The sequence below is a fragment of the Balaenoptera musculus genome, chromosome 19 (assembly GCF_009873245.2).
Source record: "Balaenoptera musculus isolate JJ_BM4_2016_0621 chromosome 19, mBalMus1.pri.v3, whole genome shotgun sequence".
Classification (NCBI taxonomy): domain Eukaryota; kingdom Metazoa; phylum Chordata; class Mammalia; order Artiodactyla; family Balaenopteridae; genus Balaenoptera; species Balaenoptera musculus.
Window position 1 is genome coordinate 26,653,132 of NC_045803.1, and position 21,079 is coordinate 26,674,210.

General features: G+C 39.3%; 1 protein-coding gene and 1 pseudogene across 1 annotated transcript in view; one reads left to right on the top strand and one right to left on the bottom strand.

Annotated features, from left to right (window-relative positions):
* Positions 1 to 21,079, top strand: part of TENT4B (terminal nucleotidyltransferase 4B) — a 63,571-nt gene that overhangs the window by 25,176 nt on the left and 17,316 nt on the right.
* On the bottom strand, positions 6,244 to 6,961 carry LOC118885276 (annotated as a pseudogene).

Sequence of the window (21,079 nt, forward strand, 5' to 3'; positions counted from 1 at the left end):
AACATGGACTTTTCCTTGTTATTTAACCACTCTGAACCTCAGTTTCCATTTCAGCAAAATAGACGTATTAACAGGTCCTAAATCACAGTGTTGTCAGAAGGGCTAAACACACATAAAGCATGTACCCGCTGTCTGGCAAACAGTAGGAGCTCAACAAATGTTGTCCAATGGCAAGGCAGCCCTCAAGAGACCAGCGGTCAGTACGTGGTGGGTATTATGATTATTGTTCATTTCTTTCAGGGGCAATCTGGAAGCGCAGAGGCAGAGGTTTGGAGGAATTTTAGGGGTCCACACAATACACCCAGGTGGGAACAACACAGATCCCCTGAGTGGGTTTCAGGGAGCACCTCAGCAGCCCTGGCCCTTCCTGCTCTCTCAGTTGGGAGGGTCTCAATGCTGGACTTTGTATTTTCAAAAGATGGCCCGGGCCTTCTTCAGAGAAGAGGAGGTGACAGACAGCATGATGATGGCTGATGAAGGTGTGGGATGACGAGCGGAGAGTCAGCTTGTACCAGAAACATCAACACTCAACCAATGCCTGGCTCTACTTGCTCACCTGTTGATTGATGACTAGGCTTTATCTAGTTTCAGGCGAGAGTAAAACCAAGGATTCGAAATAGAGTCACAGGTGTAGAAAACAAACTTATGGTTACCAGGGGGGAAAGTGGGGAGGGGAGAGCGATAAATTGGGAGATTGGGATTGACATATACACAACACTACCTATAAACTAGATTACTAATCAGGACCTACTGTATAGCACAGGGAACTCTACTCAGTACTCTGTAATGACCTGTATGGGAAAAGAGTCTAAAAAAGTGGATTATATGTATATGTATAACTGCTTCACTTTGCTGTACACCCGGAACTAACACAACATTGTAAATCAACTACACTCCAACAAAAATTCAAAAACACACGCAAGGATTCTCCAAAGATCTTATGTTTGGACCTGATTCCTAGATCTTCTTCTGGGAATTGGGGGTGGGAGGAGAGAGAGTAAAGGAAACAGTGGGGTGGGGCGGGGGGACGTGCATAGGGAAATGAGCGCTTCATGGTGGAAGCACTGAAGCACCACAAAAGGAGTTCCATCGATCCTGGAGAAATCCCCTCACGTCCCCTCCAGGAAAACTTGAAAACTCAGGACTGTCGATTCAGCGCACCTGGCCTCCTGTCTGTATGTTCCCTGTTGCAGCTCACGGTGCTTGACTAACTGAGCCCGAAGCATTCAGAGCCTCTTCTGCTGGGTGCTCAGAGCACTGATCCCAAGAGCTGCACCACCAAAACAGGATTCTTCCGCGTTGCCCCAGACCACCATGCCCGGGCACAGCCGCCTCCTCCGGCCTCGCTGGCCCGCCGCCGCCACACGGTGCCCTCGCCTGGGGCGGGGAGAAGGGCCGGGAAAGGAGTCGCACCGCCGCGCCGCGGTCCACGCTCGCCCCACGCTCGCAGCGGCCACCCTCGATAATTGATTTTTAGATCTCTCTTCTTTTCTTTCTTTTTTTTAAAAATAAATTTATTTATTTTATTTATTTATTTTTGGCTGCACTGGGTCTTCATTGGTGCTCGCGGGCTTTCTCTAGTTGCAGCAAGCAGGGGCTACTCTTCGTTGTGGTGCACAGGCTTCTCATTGCAGTGGCTTCTCTTGTTGCGGAGCACAGGCTCTAGGCACGCAGGCTTCCGCAGCTGTGGCACGTGGGCTCAGTAGTTGTGGCTTGCAGGCTCCAGAGCGCAGGCTCAGCAGCTGTGGCGCACGGGCCCAGCTGCTCCGCGGCATGTAGGATCTTTGCTCGAACCCACATCCCCTGCATTGGCAGGCGGGCTCTCACACTGTGCCACCAGGGAATCCCTCTATTTTTTTTTAATATTTGCATTCAGTGATATAAATTTTACTCTATGTACTGCTTTCCCTGCATGTCACAAGTTTTGATAAGTTATATTTTCACTTTCATTTAGTTAGGACTATCTCTTGAGACAACTTCTTGACCCAAGTTTTATTTAATTTCCCAATTATTTAGTCTCCAAGTATTGCATATTTAATCTTCAAATATTATATTGGGATTTTCCAGCTATTTTTAAATTACTGATTTCTAGTTTAATTCCATTGAGGTCTGAGAGTATACTTTGTATGATTTAAAATTTTTTAAGGTGTGTTTTATGGCCCAGAATGTGATCTGCTTACAGGTCTTTTTTTATCCCCCCAAGAAATGTGCTGATGTAAAGTTCTCTCATTTTTATGTATGTGACTTCAAAGTAACATACAGTTAAAAAAATCAGAATGAAACAACCCAAGTGTTCACTGATGGATGGATGGGTAAACAAAATGTTGTAATATACACACAATGCAATATCATTCAGCTTTATAAAGGAAGGAAATTGACCCATGCTATGACATGGATGAAACTTAAGGATGTGCTAAGTGAAAAAAAAGCCAGTCACAAAGGACAGAATTGAATGAGATTCTACTTCTATGAGATATCTAGGGAGTAGTTAAATTCATAGAGACAGAAAGTAGAACAGTGATACAGTGATTGCTGGGCGTTTGGGGGCGGGGGAGAAGAGAATGGGGAGTTAGTGTTTAATGGGTACAGAGTTTCATTTGGGGAAGATTAAAATGTTCTGGAGCACACACTGCAACTACGGAAGCCCGTGCGCTTTAGGGCCTGCATGCTGCAACTACTGAGCCCGCGAACCACAGCTACTGAAACCCGTGTGCCTAGAGTCTGTGCTCTGCAACAAGAGAAGCCACTGCAATGAGAAGCCTGCGCACCGCAACAAAGAGTAGCCCCCTCACCGCAACTAGAGAAAGCCCGCACACAGCAACGAAGACCGAACGCAGCCAAAAAAAGAAAAAAAACAAGTTCTGGAGCAAAGTTTCAGTTATGCAGTATAAACAAGTTTTGAAGATCTATACAGCATGGTGCCTATAACTAATAGTACTGTATTGTATACTATAATATGCTAAGAGGGTATGTCTTTTGTTACGTATTCTTACCACACACATTAAAAAATTAAATAAAGGGGGCAGGAGGAAACTTTGGGAGGTGCTGGATATGTTTTTGGCCTTGATGGTTGGTGATAGTTTTACAAGTATGGTTATATACATTAAATATTTATGTGTCAGTCATACTTCAGTAAAGTGGTTTAAAAAAAAAAAGTTCTATCGATGGATAGTAGTGATAGTTTCACAAGATGTGTATGTCTTTTTTGTTTTTTTAGCGTCTTTATTGGAGTATAATTGCTTTACAGTGGTGTGTTAGTTTCTGCTTTATAACAAAGTGAATCAGCTATACACATACATATATCCCCATAACTCTTCCCTCTTGCATCTCCCCCCTCCCACCCTCCCTATCCCACCCCTCTAGGTGGTCACAAAGCACCGAGCTGATCTCCCTGTGCTATGCCGATGCTTCCCACTAGCTATTGGTTTTACATTTGGTAGTGTATATATGTCCATGCCACTCTCTCACTTTGTCACAGCTTACCCTTCCCCCTCCCCGTGTCCTCAAATCCATCCTCTAGTAGGTCTGCGTCTTTATTCCCGTCCTGCCTCTAGGTTCTTCATGACCTTTTTTTTTTTTTTAGATTCCATATGTATGTGTTAGCGTAACAGTATTTGTTTTTCTCTTTCTGACTTACTTCACTCTTTATAACAGTCTCTCAGTCCATCCACCTCACTACAAATAACTCAATTTCGTTTCTTTTTATGGCTGAGTAGATGTGTATGTCTTAATACCATAGAACTGCACACTTAAAAATGGTTAAAATGGTAAATTTTATGTATATTTTACCACAGTTTTTAAAAATGGGAAAAAAATTCTTTAAATCAGAACATTGACAAAGAAAAGGTTGAATTATTTTTAAAATTTCTTTATTCCAAATGTTTGTATTTATTTTTATAGTTTTACTTATTTATTTATATCTTTTTATTATTTTTTAAAATAGATCTTTATTGGATTATAATTGCTTCACAATACTGTATCAGTTTCTGTTGTACAACAAAATGAATCAGCCATATGCATACATAAATCCCCACATCCCCTCCCTCTTGAGGCTCCTCCCCACCCTCCCTATCCCACCCCTCTAGGTTGTTGCAAAGCACCGAGCTGATCTCCCTGTGCTATGCGGCTGCTTCCCACTAGCTAACTATTTTACATTCGGTAGTGTATATATGTCATGCTACTCTCACTTCACCCCAGCTTCCCCCCACACCCCGCCCCGTGTGCTCAAGTCCATTCTCTATGTCTGTGTCTTTATTCCTGCCCTGCCACTAGGTTCATCAGTACCATTTTTTTTTCTTTAGATTCCATATATATGCATTAGCATATGGTATTTGTTTTTTGTTTTCTGACTTACTTCACTCTCTATGACAGATATTGAGCTCCATGAGCTGTTTGTATATTTTGGAGATTAATCCTTTGTCTGTTTCCTTTGCAAAATTTTCTCCCATTTGGTGTGTTGTCTTTTTATGTTGTTTATGGTTTCTTTTGCTCTTCAAAAGCTTTTGAGCTTAATTAGGTCCCATTTGTTTTATTTCCATTACTTTAGGAGGTGGGTCAAAAAAGATATTGCTGTGATTTATGTCAAACAGTGTTCTGCCTGTGTTTTCCTCGAAGAGTTTTATAGTGTCTGGTCTTACATTTATGTCTTTAATCCATTTGGAGTTTATTTTTGTGTATGGTGTTAGGTAGTGTTCTAATTTCATTCTTTTACAAGTAGCTGTCCAGTTTTCCCAGCACCACATATTGAAGAGGCTGTCTTTTCTCCATTGTGTGTTCTTGCCTTCTTTGTCATAAAGTAGGTGACCATATGTGCGTGGGTTTATCTCTGGGCTTTCTATCCTATTCCATTGAGCTATATTTCTGTTTTTGTGCCAGTACCATACTGTCTTGATTACTATAGCTTTGTAGTATAGTTTGAAGTCGGGGAGCCTGATTCCTCCAGCTTCGTTTTTCTTTCTCAAGATTGCTTTGGATATTCGGGGTCTTTTGTGTTTCCATACGAATTGTAAAATTTTTTGTTCTAATTCTGTGAAGAATGTGATTGGTAGTTTGGTAGGGATTGCATTGACTCTGTAAATTTCTTTGGGTAGTATAGTCATTTTCACAATACTGATTCTTCCAATCCAAGAACATGGATATTTCTCCATCTGTTTATGTCATTTGATTTCTTTTATCAGTGTTTTAGTTTTCTGAGTACAAGTCTTTTGCCTCCTTAGATAGGTTTATTCCTAGGTATTTTATTCTTTTTGTTGCGATGGTAAATGGGATTGTTTCCTTAATTTCACTTTCTGATTTTGTGTTGTTAGTATATAGGAATGCCAGAGATTTCTGTGCATTAATTTTGTATCCTGCAACTTTACCAAATTCACTGATTAGCTCTAGTAGTTTTCTGGTGACATCTTTAGGATTCTCTATGTATAGTATCATGTCATCTGCAAACAGTGACAGTTTTACTTCTTCTTTTCCAATTTGTATTCCTTTTATTTCTTTTTCTTCTCTGATTGCCGTGGCTAGCACTTCCAAAACTATGTTGAATAATAGTGGTGAGAGTGGACATCCTTGTCTTGTTCCTGATCTTAGAGGAAATGCTTTCAGTTTTTCACCATTGAGAATGATGTTTGCTGTGGGTTTGTTGTATATGGCCTTTATTATGTTGAGGTAGGTTCCCTCTATGCCCATTTTCTGGAGAGTTTTTAATCATAAATGGGTGTTGAATTTTGTCGAAAGCTTTTTCTGTGTCTATTGAGATGATCATATGGTTTTTATTCCTTAATTTGTTAATACGGTGTATCACATTGATTGATTTGTGTATATTGAAGAATCTTTGCATCCCTGGGGTAAATCCCACTTGATCATGGTATATGATCCTTTTAATGCTGTTGGATTCTGTTTGCTAGTATTTTGTTGAGGATTTTTGCATCTATGTTCATCAGTGATATTGGCCTGTAGTTTTCTTTTTTTGTGATATCTTTTTCTGGTTTCGGTATCAGGGTGATGGTGTTTTCGTAGAATGAATTTGGGAGTGTTCCCCCTCTGCAATCTTTTGGAAGAGTTTGAGAAGGAGTGGTGTTAGCTGTTCTCTAAATGTTTGATAAAATTCACCTGTGAAGCCATCTGGTCCTGGACTTTTGTTTGTTGGAAGGTTTTTTTTTTTTTAACCTTTCATTCATTTATTTTAAATCCTTTGTTCATAGGAATTTAGAGACTATTTTCAAACTAGTACAAATATTTTATAAGTAATATCTAGCAGTTTATTAACCAGTGGAGTATACTGCACAACAAACTACCTTACATCTTTCAGGAAGAAAAATCACTAAATTTGAAAAGTAAAAAGATGTCACCCACTGAATTCGGATACAATTAAAATGTGCTTTAAATATTTGTTTGGGGGAGGGGGGTCACACACTTCTACTCAATTAAGAGAAACATTTATATAGTCCAGGTATTCTATTTTCTTTACACCCATCATGCCATGAATTCATAGGGAATGGGCTCCAACAGTTCAGGATCCTTTCCACTGGTTCTCACAAAGTGTGCTTCTCTGGTTGGAGCAGGCTGGCGCTTCAGTTGAACCCAAGTACCTTTCTCTTTGTCTTTCTTCTTTTTCTGATCATTTTCCTTCACCCGTTTCAGGAAGCTGTCTCAGCTGTTAGAGTGCTTAATGTGCTCGATACGCACATTAATTCTCTTGGCAAGAATCTTGCCCTTAACTTGTTTGTTTACAGTGATGCCAAGAGCATGCTGGGTAACATTGTAGACTCTCCCAGTTTTGCCATGGTAACATTTCTGGGGTATTCCTTTTTGAACAGTGTCCAGATATCTACAGTATCACCTTTCTTGTAGATTCGCATGTATGTGGCCAAAGGAACAACTCCATGTTTTCAAAAAGGCCTAGAGAACATGTAGCGGGTGCCCCTCCTCTTTCCCTTTGTGTTGGTCATTTTGGCGAATTACTGGAAGATGGTGGTTCCGGCGGAAAAGCTGTTGGAAGATTTTTAATTACGGTTTCAATTTCATTGTTTGTGATAGGTCTGTTTATATTTTCTAATTCTTCCTGGTTCAGTCTTGGAAATTTGTACCTCTCCAAGAATTTGTCCATTTCTTCATGGTTGTCCATTTTATTGGCATATAGTTGTTTGTAGTAGTCTCTTATAATTCTTTGTAATTCTGCTCTGTCAGTTGTGATTTCTCCTTTTTCATTTCTAATTTTACTGATTTGCGTCCTCTCCCTTTTTTCTTGATGAGTCTGTCTAAGGGTTTATCAATTTTGTTTATCTTCTCAAAGAACCAGCTTTTAGTTTTATTGATCTTTGCTATTGTTTTCTTCACTTCTATTTCATATATTTCTGCTCTGATCTTTATGATTTCTTTCCTTCTACTGACTTTGGGGTTTTTTTGTTCTTCTTTCTCTAGTTGCTTTAGGTGTATGATTAGATTGTTTATTTTGATAGTCTATTTATTTATTTATTTATTTAATTTTAAAGAAATATTTATTTGGTTGCGTTGGGTCTTAGTTGCGGCTCGCGGGCTCCTTAGTTGCAGCTCCAGGGCTCCTTAGTTGCGGCTCACGGGCTCCTTAGTTGTGGCATGCAAACTCTTAGTTGCAGCATGCATGTGGGATCTAGTTCCCCAACCAGGGATTGAACCTGGGCCCCCTGCATTGGGAGCATGGAGTCTTATCCACTGTGCCACCAGGGAAGTCGCTATATTTATTTTGAGACTTACGTGACTAGTTTAATTTTCATTTGTGATTGATCTGATAGACTCTAATTGTGTTCAGTTAGAATTTTTTTGGTGTGATGATGAATAGAATTTTTATGTAGATTAGCACAAAATTATGTATGATGAATCTGATACTCGCAGAAGATATTCATGCATTTATTTAAGGACACTCTGCTTATGGACTTGATTGATTTGTGGCCACGTGGTAGAATCATCATGGGGTTTGAGATCAGAGGATCTTCGGAGGTCATTTATTCCAGTCCTTTAAAAAATTGATAATTTGAACCTCAGAGAGGTTAAATGACTTTACCAAGTTTCAAGTTAGTGGAGTGACTTTATCTTTAGTTGAAACCAGGGCTTCTTACTAGCCCTAGTCTATAATTGATCTTAGTTATAGAGAATCTGGTCCTGTTAGCCTAACTCTGTGATTTCAAATAAAACTGGGGGTTGTTGTTCCACTTCCTCTGCTGGCTGCCACTGTGTTTCCTATGGCCCATGCAGATAATGGTGTTCTGCTTAATGAGCTTGATAAGAGCAATGCCTAAACCAGTTACTTCAACACAGGGTTCTCAATCTGAGGAAGTTAAAAAAGAGAATTCTGATGACTGGAACCCACTCCGCAGAGATTCTGATTTAATAGGTCTGCAGTGGGTGGTGGCTCTCATGTCATATTTAAAAAATAATAATCATATGCAGCATGGATTGAGAAGTACTGCTTAAAACCCACTTTTAGAGCGTGGGTTCCCAAATCCGGTTAATTATCAGAATCCCTTGGACCCCCTTGCTATAAGAGGGATTCCTTGTTGAGGTGGGAGATGAGATGCTGGAAGTCCTCCGAAGTTATGCTCAAAATGGAATAGCTTTGCCTTCCCACTAACTTTTCTGTATTGACTAAAACCAGACCAAGTGAATGAAACAACTTCAAAATAGTTATGTGGGCAACAGACATCATCTTAATGAGGTGAAGTTTGGCTAAGGCTTTGTAACACTATCGTTTTGGGGATGAAAAGTAAAAATGCTTATTAAGGAGTTTGAGATTATGTGTAAGATTTTTTAAAAATGTGGTCTTGTACTAAAAGTGCTTTTTTCCTTTTTTTTTTGGCGAGGAGGGCGTCTGGGGTTGTTTTTAAGGAAAGAGACATGTTTACATTGTTGGAGAGGTGCAGAGGGAAGTGTGTTTTTGTATTTAAATGTGAAGACAGGGCACCTTCAATGCCCTTTATCAGTTAGATTCAAACCACCTGTGTTCATATAGATTTGAATTCCCTTAATGGAATATTAGATAAATCACATGCAATTTATGATCCAGAGATTTTTCTTAAATTATAATTATGGAAATAAGGCATGAATTTATTCTCTTTGTAAAAACTCAGAACATTACAGAAAAGTCAAGAGTCTCCTTTGACCACCATTCTTATTCTTAGCCCCAGCCTCTTCTTCAGAGGTAGTGATTGTTTCCAGTGTCCTGTGGCTCCTCCCAGAACTTTTCCTACTGGGTGGACTTTATTTTGTAAATTTTGTTTTTTCCAAATAATGTATCTTGGAAATTTTTTCGTGTTGGTTCACGTGCTGTGTAGAATTCAACTGTATAGCTGTACCATAATTTTTAAAGCCATTTTCCTACTGGTGAACACAAATGTTGTTTCCACTGTTTCCTATTCCAGTGCTGCAGTGAACATTCTTGTGGATGCCCCTGTGTGCACATGTGCTGTGATTGCTGGGGCAAAATGCTAAATTGTCCTCCAGCCAGGTCATGCTGCAGAAGTGTTGAGGAGGGGAACTCAGGAGAATTTTCTGGACTTCATTGAATTTGCAAATATTTCAGTGAAGACACAAGAGTAGCAGAGCAATTTTTTTGTTTATAGTTGTCAAAAATTTGAGGAGTGTTTTGGGTTTGCTATGCAGACCCTGAATGTCTTCATGCCCAGTGCCATTGTGCTGGCTGCTGACTTGGAAATAGTTTATAAAAAAACGCTGAATTAGGTTAGTGATGTGAAGATGATTAACAGATAATGGTAGCCAGAATAATTGTGTCAAAACAGCAAGAAATATCAAGAGAATTTGATGAGTTCTGCATTTTCTTTGGTGCTTGCCTTTCATAATAGTGTTAGAAACTTTACGTTGTATATTCAATAATTTTTATTGTATATTTGATCAACTTGACTGTAAAATAACAACAAATATACCATTTCAAAGAAGCTCTTCATTAAAAATTATCGACTAATATTAGTCTCCATAAACTCTTATTTGTGTCATTGTAAAAGATCCATTTAAAAAAATACAATTTTCTTCTACTTGAAAGATCTTACTGCTTCTCCTAGTTTACATTTTGCATGGTCTTTTCCATGTATTTACATAGTCTACGATGCAGTGTTTTTTGGAGAGGGTAGAACATATTTTCCTACATGACTCTACCAGGGTTTACTAAAGCACGCCCCTGTTGTTGGACATCTAAGTTGCTTTTTATTTTCTGTGGTGAATAAAGCATGAGAAACATACTTATAAGTGTTGTTTACTTTTGAGCCAGTTTCTCCATCTGTGTTCCTCAAAGTAAAATTGCTGGTCTCATGTGTTAGAAAGACTGTGAAGGTTAACGGTGAATGAGGGAAACTGTTACCACTTTTCTGAAAGCTCCCAGGCTCCTACCCCCAAGTAGATTAGGGCTTTATCCGTTCACTTATTTTTGTCATGGAATAGTGGTTGTGAGATTTTTGCCCCATGGGTTTGTTGGTGTGTGTGTTTGTTTGTTGAGGTATGTGTAAATGTGTTGGCTGTATTATTATTCTACTTTGAAGTTTCTAGTGTGTTAATGTTCTGATTTTTCTCACGCGTATCACTTTCTTATCTGAAAGTGAGGTAATAGTGAACTTGGCACCACTGAATTAGAACATTGGCAGTTTGTCCTTGACCAGAAGATCATATGCCCAGGAAAGAGGTAATTACATGAGGGATTCAGCAGTTCCAGAAATGGGTGGTTGTGTCTTCCAATGGAGAATGTCAAAGAGTTATTCAGATTTATATAACTTTCCATAAAATGAGACAAGACTCCCTAAGTAATGGTAAATTTAAGGACATATAATATATGCTCATTGTTAGGGAAGTTAATGGTGAAAAGAGTTTTTGTTTTTTGTTTTTTTGTTTTTGACTTTCTGTGGATGCTTGAGGATTATCCTGTGAAACCAGCTGTGCCCAGGAGGGAGCTGAGGTGGGCAGGCGCAGATTCATGGACCCTCTAATGACATGTGGAGGAGCTGTTGGGACTCTCGGATTAGACTGATGTTGCGTTAAAAGTTCTGAATGCCTTAGATACATGTTGACCCTGGGATCCCTAGGTCCTTTTTGGGTCTTTCAGTATTTCAAAAAGCATAACAATTTGCCTGTTACCGTGGTCCATGTGCTAAGTAAAATGTCAAGTTGTTTTGTTTTGGGTTTGTGTTAAGTCATTTACTACCCGGATATACAAGTCTTCTTTCTATTGACTTATAGACTCTCCTATTCCTCTTATTTTGCTTTGTGGTAACATACAAGTTAAGGCAGAATCTTTTGGGGTCTGTAATAGCAGCTTGTCCTTTCTTTTTCTTTTTTCCCAATAATAGCCTCATTGAGATATGTACAGTTCAGATGTTTTTTAGTATATTCACAGAGTTGTACAGCTATCATCAGAATAAGTTTTAGAATATTTTCATCACCCCCAAAACAAACCTCATATCCACTAGCAGTTACTTTCTGTCTCTACGGATTTGCTTATTTTGGACATTTCATATAAATGGAATTATATAGCATAGGTGTCCTTTTGTGTGTGCCTTCTTTCACTTAGCATGTTTTTAAGGTTCATCCATGTTGTAGTATGTATCATTCCTTTATGTGGCTGAATAACATTTCAATGTGTCCACATTCTGTTTATCCATTCATCAATTGATGGACACTTGGATTGTTTCCACTTTTTTTTGCTATTGTGAATAATGCTGTTACGAACAGCTTTTGCGTGGGTATACGTTTTCATTTCCCTTGGATAGATACCTAGGAGTGTTCCCTCTTTTGGTTCTTAGTGTCATTTTGAGCCTGGTGTACTTTTACATATCCCATACTTACACGGAAATAGTGTTTTGGCTAAAAGAAAAAAAAAGATCTAATTGTGTTGTGTGTGTGTGTGGTGTGTGTGAGAGAGAGAGAGAGAGGGAGAGGGAGAGGGAGAGAGAAAAAGAATGACTATGAATGGCTCTAGGGTTATTTCTACCCTGATCTTATTTGTACAGTTTTGATATAACTGGCAAAGTAGCAAAGCTCCAAGTTGCAGTTGCTTCCAAGTTCTGGCTTATTTGGGAATTTTTGCCTTTTATTGACAATTTTCAGTTACCTGCAGTAAGTAATTATGAACCAATCGTAACTGTATTACTAGCCTGGTATGAATTTAATTGTATGTAGAAATGCTGCAGTTTTTACATTAATTCTAATGGGAATTAGTGTTTTTTTAACTTGCAATTTTGGAGGCAAGCAAAAACTGTAAGACCAATTATGGTCTCAGAGTGAGAGGTAGAAAAGTCTGGCTAGTGAATGTGATTGACAACCCTGACTGCTTGTTGATGGCAGCTTAGATCTATGCGGAGAGGGGAAGATGGGAAGTAGAAGGTGCTCTTGATGGTAAACTGGGAACATGGCCTGTGTCTGGGCTGTCTGCTGTCATTCATGTGTAGAATGGCTAAAGGAAGTTTTAATTCCTTATTATGTAAACTTTTGATTCTTAGTCATTTCAGATTTTTTTATTAACTATTTCAAACATGTGGAGAGGATACAGAATAACAACGAACCCCTGAGTACCCACCATCTGGATTTAACAAATTTGACTTTTTCCCTTTTTTTCCCTCCCTCCCTCCCTTCTTTCTTCCATTTTTTTTTCTTTTTTTCCTTTACATAAGGAATATCACTTTTCAGATACACTTGAACACTGTTTGGCATACCTCCCATTTACCTCCCTCCTTTCCCAGAGGTAACCAGCCTTGCAAGGCTGATGTTTTTATGCTTCTATGTTTACACCCATAGCAATATATACCATTGGTGTCTATATTTTTAAACATTACATAAATGGTTTAATTTTTAATTCTAACTCTGTAGCAGTGTTTCTCAAATTAAGATCTTTTTTTTTTTTTTTTTTTAAATAAATTTATTTATTTATTTATTTATTTATTTTTAGCTGTGTTGGGTCTTCGTTTCTGTGTGAGGGCTTTCTCTAGTTGTGGCGAGTGGGGGCCACTCTTCATCGCGGTGCGCGGGCCTCTCACTATCGCGGCCCCTCTTGTTGCGGAGCACAGGCTCCAGACGTGCAGGCTCAGTAATTGTGGCTCACGGGCCCAGTTGCTCCGTGGCATGTGGGATCTTCCCAGACCAGGGCTCGAACCTGTGTCCCCTGCATTGGCAGACAGATTCTCAACCACTGCGCCACCAGGGAAGCCCTCAAATTAAGATCTTCATAAAATATTTTTGGCAGATATCCAGTGTTAGCTTAAGTTTTTCTTATTGTGACAAAATATACATAACATAAAATTTACCATTGTTAAGTATACAATTCAGTGGCATTAAGTACATTCACATCGTTGTCCAACCGTCACCACTATCAGTTTCCAGAACTTTTCGTCATTCCAAGAAGAAACTATCTACCCATTAAACTGTCACTCCCCATTCCCCCCTCCCCTCCAGCCCCTGGTAACTAACCTCTGTTCTGCTTCCCCTCTGAATTTGCCTATTCTAGGTACTTCATATAAATGGAATCATGCAATATTTGTCCTTTTGTGTCTGGCTTATTGTTTCACTTAGCATAATGTTCTTAACATGCATGTTATAACATATATCAAAATATCCTTCGTTTTTAATGCCAACTAATATTCCACATTTTGTTTATCCATTCATCTGTTGATGGACATTTGGTTTGTTTCCACCTTTTGGCTATTGTGAATAATGCTATGAACATTGGTGTATAAGTATCTTGAGTTTCTGCTTTCAATTCTTCTGGGTTTATACCTAGGAGTGGAATTGCTGGATCATATGGTAATTCTACTTTTTAAGGAACTGCCACAGTTTTTCCACCTGAGCTAGTCATTTATATTCCCACCAGCAATGCAGGAGGGTTCTGATTTTTCCACATCTCACCAACACTTGTTAATTTCTTTTATTTGCTAATAGCCATCCTAATGGTTGAAATAATCTGATGGTACTGATTTGCATTTCTCTAATGACTATTGATGTTGAGTATCTTTTCATGTGCTTATTGGTCATCCGTAGATCTTCTTTGGAGAAATGTCCATTCAAGTCCTTTGTCCATTTTTGAATTGGGATTTGATTTTGTTGTTGAATTGTAGGAGTTCTTTGTATATTTTGGATATTAATCCCTTATCAGATATGTGATTTGAAAATATTTTCTCCCATTCTGTTGGTTGTCTTTTCACTCTCTTAATAGTGTCCTTGATGTACATAAGTTTTCAATTTGATGAAGTCTGATTTATCTATTTTTTCTTTTGTTGCCTGTGCTTTTGGTTTTATAGCCAAGAAGTCATTGCCAAATTTCACTGTCATGACTCTCCAGCGTTTCTTCTAAGAATTTTTATAGTTTTAGCTCTGAAGTTTAGGTCTTTGATCCATTCTGAGTTAATTTTTGTATATGGTGTAAGGAAAGAGTACAATTTCATTCTTTTGTGTGTGGATATCCAATTTCCCCAGCACCATTTGTTGAAAGACTGTCCTTTCCCCATCGACTGCTCTTGGCACCCTAGCTGAGTTATTTTTATTATATGTAAGAATGCACACAAGGATAAATTTCTTATGCTTAAAAAAGGTTACAAAAACAAAACAACAGTTAAATACAGATAAAATGACAGAATCAATAAAATTAAAATTAATTTATGGACAGATGATGTTTTACGCAAATCAAATTGCTACTCTCAATGTAAATATGATATTGCCTGCTGTGGTGTTGGGAATGCACTGAAATGCCTTTAGTACCTTGCCATGTGACAGCTCGGTTCTCTCATCATTTTTCTCTATTCTGAAAACTGTAGAAATGTTCAGGGGTGCCATTTGACCTTTACTTGGCATATATGTGTGATACATGTATCAGGTCTTACCCTGTTCTTGACTGTTAGTACAGACCAATTAAAATCCTATTGTTTGGCCTTAGCTTGATGGTAAACACAACAGCACATGTGGGCTGGGGGAATCCCTGGGCGGCTCTCTGTTTCCAGAGAAGCTTCTGGATGATCCAGAACAAGCTCATGCTAATGTTATTAGAGTAATATTGAAGTGAAAACACACAATTTAAAAATTCTCATAGAGAACGTATGGACTTGGAAGAAGTATCTACAGGGCCAGTTTGAGACACATTTCTTTCTTCCTTTCTTCCTTTCTTTCTCTCTTTCTCTCTCTCTCCCTCTCTCCCTCCCTCCCTCCCTTTCTTTCCTTTCTTTCCTTTCTTTCCTTTCCACGCCACACGCATGGCATGTGGCATCTTAGTTCCCCGACCAGGGATCAAACCTGCGCCCCCTGCATTGGAAGCAGGGGAGTCTTAACCACTGGACCACCAGGGAAGCCCCAGGTTCAGTTATTTTTATTATAACTTAAGGGTTTTTTAAATTGCTTATCTTTAGTGCTTTTATATATTATTGTTTTTCTCTTGATTACAAACCAAAATAGAAGCCTGGTATTCTTAATCTCAGATCCTGATGTATGTGTTTTAATATATAATTTTACTCCAAAAATCTGTCAAATTTGGCTTTTATTGCGTTAGTTTTGTTTTTTGTGGATAACATGACCCTCGAATACCATGTCTTCTCACTGTTAAATTCTCAACTGAGTTGTCCCTATTTGAAGTGTAAGACTGCCAATTTGATTTTAAAATATTGGAAGTGAATTATGGGTGAGATAGAGCTGTGAAGAAAGAAGCTTCATGTTCCTCTGGTTATAAATGCCTTTGGCAATTTGTTTCTACTTGAAGGCAACTTTTTCCCTAATGCTTTTTTGAGGGAAGAACGTCTCACCTCTTCAGATAGGTCTGGGGGCAAATGGCTAAGAGACATGAACCAAAGCCCTGCGCTGTCTCCTGACAGGAAATCCCTTTCACACTCTCTCTCAAGTGTTTTAGTATGTAAGTGTGTTTCCTGTTTGTGTGAACTCCTATATTTAGCGCCCAAAATCAAACTCTTATCTTCTATGCCTGACATGAAGTTTTATGACATGTGGACATGGGTGTGGGTAGATGTACATATGTCAGCTGAGGGTCCCTTCCTCAAGAAGTGCTTTTCTGTACTGTGTCCTGGGTCTGGGGACACAGAGCTGAATCGGAGAGTCGAGTCGGAGCAGGAGGCCTGCGAGCAGGGCATTTGCTCTGAACTCGCTTGGATTGACTGCTGGGCAGGAGCACTGAGGAGGAGCTAAAGTAATACTGCGTCTGGGGACTTGACTGAGGAGGTGCTAGCTGAGCTCTCAAAGGCTGCGTAAGAAGGTGTTCCAGGCACAGGGCCTGCCTGTGCAAGGGCCGGGCTCTTGAAGAGGCCTGGCGTGTTCCAGCACAGTTCTTTGTGGCTGTACTGGGGGGAAGAGGCATCAGGAAATGACACAGATAGCTTGAGGAAGGGTGATCACGTGGAAGATGGCCCAGAGAAGGGAAAAGCTAGGGGCAGGGAGACCAGTTTGGTTTCCATTTTGGGGAAACAATAACTCAGGGAAGAAAATGCAAGCAGGAAGGCTAGGTTTTGGAAAAAGACAAGGAATTTCATTTTGAACTGAATTTGAGGTGACATCTAGGTAGAGAAGTCTAGCCGGCAGCTGGAAATATAGGACGTGTGTGTGTGTGTGTGTGTGTGTGTGTGTGTGTGACAATTTCTTTGTAAAAATCAAATTCTAGAGCCTCCTGAAAATGTCACTCAGACTGCGCTAGGGACTGCCCCAGGGCTTGCTGTTATTCACTTCTCTTGGTGCCTACTTGCATTTGAAAAAAATCAAACCGTACAAAAGGCTATATAAATCCCTATACCTCAGACCTCAGTCCCACCCCCTCCCCCCAGAGAAAACCACTTCGAGCAGCTTTTATGTATTCTTCCAGAAATTTGTCTTGCATATACCCACACATTTAAGTCCCTAGAAGGGGTGAGTCAGACAGCAGCAGAAACTTACTACTACACTCACTGCATCATGCATGCAGTAACTTCCCAACTGTGTCATGTGTCAGTTGCTGCGTGCCCGGGTTTGGGGGTCCCTCTCTGTTCAAGTCTTCAGCTGCCTGGTGCGTAGCCTTTTGGTCTGCAAAGCTCGATTATTAGAGTAAGTTGAATCTTTTTCCTTTAAGTGTTAATTTTCTTTAATATTTTCCTTGTTATAAAGATCTTGTTATAAAAATATACAATGGTAATTAACATGTATGCATTTTAAATGATATGGCGATATATATCAGTGTATACTTTAAAAAAAGTGAGTCTCTTCCCACCCCCAAAAATCACTCACCAGGTTAATTACCATAAACAGTATGGTATATAGACCATGTTCTGTGGATGAAGCTTTGGGGAAATACACACACACGTGTATTTTTCACATGGAAAAATATAAAGAAGATGACAAGTGACCTGTAATCTCTCCAAACAGATAATGATGATTCCTGTTAGAAAGCAGACAAACAATAAACACTAGTGGTTTAAAAAAAATTATAGATTATACAGAGTGATATGAAATAAAAAACTAAAGTGTCCCCACCTCTCCTGCCATGCCCTGTCCCTACAGTCATCACTGTTAACTGTTCTCCTTCCAGAAAACTTGTAATACAAATAGAAACATATTGTGACTCTCTCTCTTTGTGTGTGTGTTTTAGTTTTTTATTTTATTTTTTAAAATTATTTATTTATTTATTTGGTTGTGCCGGGTCTTAGCTGCGGCGCGCGGGATCTTCGTTGCGGCATGAGGGATCTCGTTCCCTGACCAGGATCAAACCTGGGCCCCCTGCATTGGGAGCGTGGAGTCTTACCCACTGGACCACCGGGGAAGTCCCTGTGTGTGTCTTTTTTTTTTTTTTATATAAATTATTTATTTATTTTTGGCTGGTGTGGGTCTTTGTTGCTGCTTGCGGGCTTTCTCTAGTTGCGGTGAGCGGGGGCTACTCTTGGTTGTGGTGTGCGGGCTTCTCATTGCAGTGGCTTCTCTTGCAGAGCACGAGCTCTAGGCATGCGGGCTTCAGTAGTTGTGGCACACGGGCTCAGTAGTTGTGGCTCACAAGCTCTAGAGTGCAGGCTCAGTAGTTGTGGCGCACGGGCTTAGTTGCTCCGCGGCATGTGGGATCTTCCCGGACCAGGGCTCGAACCTGTGTCCCCTGCATTGGCAGGCGGATTCTTAACCACTGCGCCACCAGGGAAGCCCCCTGTGTGTGTCTTTTTAACGTACATGAAAGGGATCCTTTCTTTTAAACATAACAAATCTTAGATCTTTCTCTCTCAGCTCATATAGCTCTTCATCATTCTTTTTAATGGGTTATTGGCTATAGTTCAAGGGAAGGTCAATGAGTACTCCTATGATTATTTAATTGGATCCCATTGATGGACATTGAGGCTGTTTCTCAATTATTTAGTATCCTAAATCATGCTGTGGTGAATATCCTTGTTCCCTCATCGAAATATTTCTGAAGGGTGAAAAGAAGGGGATTTGTTTTTAAACAGCTTTACAAAAAACTGCACATATTTCATGCAGATATTCAACTTGATGAGTTTGGACATATGCATACTCCCATGAAACCATCACTACAATCAAGGTAATAGATATATCCAGCACCTGCAAAAGTTTCCTTGTGTCCCCTCCCTTGTTTTGTAGTAAGAATACAACATGAAATCTACCCTCTTAACAAATTTTAAGTGCATAACACAGTATGTTAACTGTAGACGCTGTGTTGTACAGCATATCTATAGAACTTATTCATCTTGTTTAACTGAAACTTTATACCCATTGAACAACTCCCCACCCACACCCCCATGCCAGCCCCTGGCATCCACCCCATTCTGTTCTCTGCTTCTATGAGTTTGTTTTAAATATTGCATAAAAGTGGAATCATGCAGTATGTGTCTTTCTCCGATTGGCTTATTTTTCTTAGCATAATGTCCTTCAGGTTTGTCTATGTTGCAAATGGCAAGATTTCCTTTTTTAAACCTGAATATGAATAATATGTCATTATAGGTGTAGACCATGTTTTCTTTATCTGTTCATCTGTCAATGTACATTTGGGTTGTTTCCATATCTTGGCTATTGTGAATAATGCTGCAGTAAACATGGGATTGCAGATAAGACACTCTTCCAGATCCTGATTTTAATGAAATAATGGGATTTTAAAAATTATTTATATAAACATTATTTATCACTAATTAATACTACAACCTCTCCAGAGGTTGTAGTAATTTATATTTTTACACACAGCATGTGAGTGCCTTTTCCATATGTCCTTGTCAAAACTGGTTATTATTAATCTTAAAATTTGGGGGGGAGAAGTAATTGACAGTAATTGAATAGAACTTTGTCAATGCCTTCACGTAAGTCTGAAGTTATAATTAATGAGGACTTCAGTTATGGAAACTGGAAAGCTTGACCTTGATGTGGCAGTATTCTCAGGCACATTGCAAGCTGGGCAGGTGTCCCTCAGGAAGCAGGGTTACCCCTGAACAGATTTTGGCTGAACTGCAGGGGGCAGTGTTGAGCAGAGGGGCCAGCAGTGGGTGATCTGCCTGCCTTGGCCTGGAGGCATCAGGGAGACTGCCATGTTGCCTCTGGTTTTGAGGGTACAGAAGTTCCTAAGAGACTCACACCGCCACCCTGGGCAACTGGGCAGCCGAAAGGGTGTGAAGCAGTTCTTCCCTTTGATAGCCAGAGAAACTGAGCCTTTGAGGGCCATTTTGAAAGGCTAACATTTCTCCCTGGTGGAACTTTTCTCAGAGCAGAAGCAATTTTTTTTTTCCATGTCTCTGTTTTGACCTAAATTATCTGTGGGGTTGTACTTTTTAAAATACAGAAGCTATTTTTTGTTGATATTTCTTCCTTGTCACTTTAAATTTTTGTATTATCGTTAATTTTGAGATTAACGTAAATTTTACCCCAGCAAATTAATTTTGATTCTGTTTTTTTGTGTTTTTGGGGGGGGTGGTATCCTCTCCAGTAGTATAGTAGCACCTACTTTATCATATTGCTTTTATATTATGTACTTTTCCTTTAAAAACAGGGAGTGGGTGTGCTTTCTTGCTCACTTTATCTTTTAAAAAGAAAACATTGATATCCTGATAGAGGGCACTGTATTTTGATCACTCAGGAATTTTGATCACAAGAGAGTTGTATTTTATAATTTAAGATGAGAAACCGTAAGGCTGCATATGTAGCATACAGCAATATTTACTAATTAATCATATTGAGTTTTGACCCAAATGTGGGAGAAACTAAAGTTTTCTCTGAGTCGTTGATTTCAGAGGCATAAAGTTGCATTAATATGTGAAAGCAAACTTGCAAAGTTTCTCTAGTTTCCAGCCTCTATTAGGTCATCATGTTACTCAGAAGTGTGCCAGGCATGTAGTAGTTACTCCAAAAATGGGATTCAGTTCCTTCAGGATTTTTGAAGCCCCTAGATATACATGGCACCATGCCAGTAAAATTATGCAGTCCACAGGGATAGAGCCCCTCAGAATTATTTAAAAATCTTTACTGGAAATTTATTTCCTAAATATACCAACATTTCTCACTTAGTTCTTTAAGCATTTTACAAGTAGCTAGTTAAATATAGACGAGATATAGGTAGTGATGCTTGTGTTTGGGGTGGGTAAGGAGATGACCCTGGCAGGCTTGAGATGGGTTCCCTTGTTCTTACTGTTCCAGTACGTTTTTGTTTTAATAGCCCTCCCTTTTTCTTTTATTCCTCTTTCCCCCTTCCAATATGGCAAATGCAAATCTACAGATAAGCTGTAGAACCATATTTTCCTAAATGGGAAGATGGTTCCATGGATTTTTAAAGTTTAGGGTAGTCTTGATTTAAGGATTTGTCATGTAAAACTGTAATGCCTTGTCTCCAAATTAATGTGCTAATTAGAAACCTAAAAGCCTAGTGATAAACAGGAATTTTAGAATCTTCTCCACTTTTTACCAAGTTCAGAAATCTCTTATAAGACCTTTGTTTGCTTCATGGTCATCTAGTTTTTTAATTTATACTTGTAGTGACGGGGACCTTACTACCTTGCAAGGCAACCCCTTTCCATTTCCCGAAGCTATCATCATTGGAAGGCACTCCTGTTTATCTGCAACCTGCCTGTGGTGGAACAGTGCAGAATATATATATATATATTACACATCACAAAACTACTTC